Raw genomic sequence first — 4665 nt, 5'->3', positions numbered from 1 at the left:
TGTTGTTCTTAGTTGAATTATCTATATATTCAGTTATTTATCATTGTTTTTCGTTTATTTAGGTTTAAGTTTTGTTTCATTCTTTAACAGATTTTTGCTTTCTCCTCTCTCTCTCTCTCTCTCTCTCTCTCTCTCTCTCTCTCTCTCTCTCTCTCTCTCTCTCTCTCTCTCTCTCTCTCTCTCCCTATCGCTCTCTCTCTTTCTCTCTATCTATCTATCTATCTTGCTCTTTATCTCTTCCTCTTGCTGTTTCTCTCTCTCTCTCCTTCTCCCTTTCTTTTGTTTTGCTCTCTCTCTCTCTCTCTCTCTCTCTCTCTCTCTCTCTCTCTCTCTCTCTCTCTCTCTCTCTCTCTCTCTCTCTCTCTCTCTCTCTCTCTTGCTCTTTCTCTGTTTCTCTGGCTCTTTCTCTCTCTCTCCCTCTCCCTCTCTCTTGTTTTGTTCTCTCTCTCTCTCTCTCTCTCTCTCTCTCTCTCTCTCTCTCTCTCTCTCTCTCTCTCTCTCTCTCTCTCTCTCTCTCTCTCTCTCTCTCTCTTTCTATCTATCTATCTATCTACCTCTCTCTCCCTCCCCCTCCCTCCCCCTCCCCCCTCCCTCCCCCACTTCCCTCCCCCGCTTCCCTCCTTCCCTTCCCTCATTTCCATCCCTACCCTCACTTCCATCCTTTCCTCACCCTTTCCTCCCTCCCTCTATTCATCACATATCTCTCTCTCGTCCCTCTTCATAGCGCTCTCTTGCCACCCTCCCCCCCTCCGTCCCCCCACCCCCACCCCCCTCCACCCGTGCAGAGAGAAACTTGAGACTCTACTTTTGTTCCAACATACCTTAGCTTAGATGATTTATGTGTTTGTGTAATAGAGATGAAGCCAAATGCAGTTGTGTGTGTGTGTGTATTTTTTTGTTTTTGGTTTTTGTTTTATGTTTGTGTCTTTGTTTTGTTCGTTATTTATTTTTGTTTTTTTGTTTTTTTGTTTTTGTTTTTTGGGGGTGGGGGTTGGGGGTGGAGGGGTGATGGTAGGAGATCGGTTAGAGTGTTTCTTTGTTTGTTTGTTGTCTTTGTTGATGTTGTTATTGTTGAGTCCATCTCCTCATGTTCTACCTTTTCCACTTCCTTTTTCTCTTCCTCCTCCTTGTTATCACTTCCCATCTCCTCCTCCTTCTCCCCCTTCTCTTCTCTCTCCTCTTCCTCCTCCGCCACCATCTCCTACACCTACTCCTTTCCCACCTCGTCTTCTTTCTCCTCCTCCTCTTCCCCCCCTCCCCCTCTTCTTCCTCCTTATCATCATCACCTTTCCCCACCTCCACCTCCTCCTCCTCCCTCTCTTCCCCGCCTCCTCTTCCCTCTCCTCCTCCCCCACCTCCTCCTCCCTTTCTTCCTCCTCCTCCTCCCCCTCCCCCACCTCCTCCTCCCTTTCTTCCACCTCCTCCTCCCTTTCTTCCACCTCCTCCTCACCCTTCCTCTCCTCCTCCTCCACCTCCACCTCCTCCTCCTCACCCTTAAGTGTGTTCCTTAGACTAATAAAACAACACGCATATCCAGGGTAACTTTAGTGTGTTTGTTATGTTTGATTCTCACAAGATCTCACCGCAAGATTAGCTAATACGGTGGGTGGGGATTCGGCACTTGAAGCAGTTGAGGTTCGCGACTGGGTGACGAACCTCTCAGCTGCTCGGATAGCTGTCGTTATTGTGATTAGCATTATTATTGTCGTTCTTATTTTCATTGTCATCATTAGTATTACTATTATTGTTGTTATTATTGTTGTCAAAATTATCATTATTATTATTGCAATTATTATTATTATTATTATTATTATTATTATTATTATTATTATTATTATTATCATCATCATTATTATCATTATCATTGATATTGTTTTATTATTGTTATAGTTATCATTATTATCATTAATATTGTTTTATTATTGTTATTGTTATAATAATTATTATTATCATTATTTCATTGCTGTTATTATTTTATCTTTATTTCTGCAAGTAAATAGAATTTTATTTCGATTTCTTCTAGTCATCTCGTTCTGTGTCTCTCTGTTTCCGTCTCTCTTTCTCTCGCAAAGTTAGGGTTTGAGGTTTTGACAAAAGGACTAAGGTAAAAATAAATAAGTATATACATGAATAAGTAAATAGGTATACAGATATATGAATAAATAAGTAAATATATGAATAAATAGATAAATAAATAAATAAGTAAATAGATAAATAAAAAAACATCAAAACACATAAATTTGAAATAATATTTATTAGATAACTACGATATACATTTAACTTAAAGGCATAATTCTCTTACTGTCTTGTTTATCTCAAAGATTAATGTTTTCATGAGCAACGTGTGGATAAAGTTACAATGACACTTTTAGAAACTATTTAAAAAGTTATTTAGTGTGAGAAGTCCGACTCAGTGAATATTCGTACATACGGACATATATTCACAGAAATAAATGCATTTCTGTCTGTCTGATAGATATGCTTTTACCTATCTATCTCTCCGGCAGATATACGTGTCTAGATATGTGATAGATATGTATTGTGTGTGTGTGTGTGTGTGTGTGTGTGTGTGTGTGTGTGTGTGTGTGTGTGTGTGTGTGTGTGTGTGTGTGTGTGTGTGTGTGTGTGTGTGTGTGTGTGTGTGTGTGTGTGTGTGGGTGTGTGTGTGCGCGTGTGTGTGCGTGTGTGTGTGTGTGTGTGTGTGTGTGTGTGTGTGTGTGTGTGTGTGTGTGTGTGTGTGTGTGTGTGTGTGCATATCTGTATGATAAATAATAATCTTTAAGCCGGGCCTCACCTAAATTCAACGAACCGGTTGTAAGACTGCAATTTGAAAAAAAAATAAAAAAATAAAAAATAAATAAAAAATAAAGAAATAAAATCACAGTTACAAAGATAACAACAGAGATAAGAGCTTGATAACGAAGAAAATCATAGACGGCAAATGCACGCCAGGACCTCAAGTATATACTCTCGAAATGTCAAGGGCCGAGACATGGACAAGTTATTTTAAAAAGGCAGTTAATGACTGGTTAAGCATGCACAGGTGGTCATGCACATTCGCATATGCTCTCACGCACTCGCAGAGTATGTGTAAGTGTATGTGCTGGGTATTTGTTTGTTGCTGTGTGATGTGTTTATTTGATTGATTGTGTGTTTGTTTGTGTGTGTGTGTGTGTGTGTGTGTGTGTGTGTGTGTGTGTGTGTGTGTGTGTGTGTGTGTGTGTGTGTGTGTGTGTGTGTGTGTGTGTGTGTGTGTGCGCCCACTTTTCTATAAACACCTGGATAATACAAATAAACTCTTCGACCATTACGCTGCCACACCAATACACTTTCCTCTTATTCCAGACGAAACCAATTTCACGAATTCCTTCCAAAATCGGAGCCATTTGAACCCAAATATGGCGCCGAGTTTGCCATCGAGAGTTTGAGACTCGACCGCCATTTTTGAGGATGACGTCACAGGCGCGGCATTCGCTTCCCGCTCTCACCGCTTCTTATTTAACTAGCTGTTTTATCAATATTTTCTTTTACTTTCATTTTATCCTTTTTTAGATTTCGATTATTCTTACTCCTAAGAATTATAAGCTCAATAGACAAAAGTTAGATAGAAAATTATGTAAACTTCTGTCACTACCATTAAATATAAAACATCGAATAATCATTTATTTATTTTTTAAGCAGAAGAGAGCGGTTAATTTCCCATGATGCAAATATCTCTTTAAATAAGCATATCACCTGAAAAGTATTTATTTTTATAACCGAACACGAATGCTAGGAAAATTGCACACTAACAGCCGGAAAGATTCGCTTAATTCCATTCTGAGACAAATATTTTTTTTCTTGGCTAACGGTATCTTCCTCTTGATAATTCGTATTTATCTCCTGGTACTTTATTTCGGTAACTGATGTTTTTTTCTTCTTGGTAACTGGTATTCTCCCATTTGGTAACTGGTATTTTTTCCCTTGGTAACGTATTTTTCCCTTGGTAATTGGTGTTTTTTTCCTCTTTGAAACTGGTGTCTTTTTCTTGGTACCGCATCTTTCTTCTTGGTAACTGGTGTTGTTTCCTCTTTGTAACTGGTATTTTCCCTCTTGGTAACTGGTATTTTCCCTCTTGGTAACTGGTATTTTCTTCTTGGTAGCGTATTTTTCCTCTTTGTAACTGGTATGTTTTCTCCTGCTAACGGGTATGTCCTTTTTACACTTGATATTTTCCTTCTTGGTAACTGGTATATCCTCATAGCACCTGGTATTTTCCCTCTTGGTAACTGGTATTTTCCTCTTGACACCAGGTATCTTTCCCCTCGACACCTGGTATTTCCCTCATGGCAACTGGTATTTTTAAAATCTCAGTTGATCAAACACTCCCACTGCATGTTCTTCTCATCACACCCATAGAATTATCACCAGAGATAAAATTTTATTATGATAGTTTAAGCTTCAAACAAGACATCTCATTACGTTTGAAACTCCCTAACAAGCACGTATCTCAACACCTGTTCCCTAATTTGCTTACTAATCACCAATTAGTAGTTTTATGAATGTGTGTTCAAGGTCGCTGCAAAAGTGACAAATCCACATCCATTTCTATTTTTTATAGAGCGCCTTATGGCTGGTCATTCTCGTTGTGAATAACTTCTATTATTTTTTACGTTATGTTGTGGA

The sequence above is a fragment of the Penaeus vannamei genome, chromosome 39 (genome assembly GCF_042767895.1).
Source record: "Penaeus vannamei isolate JL-2024 chromosome 39, ASM4276789v1, whole genome shotgun sequence".
In the NCBI taxonomy this organism is placed as follows: domain Eukaryota; kingdom Metazoa; phylum Arthropoda; class Malacostraca; order Decapoda; family Penaeidae; genus Penaeus; species Penaeus vannamei.
This window is presented reverse-complemented; position numbering follows the sequence as displayed.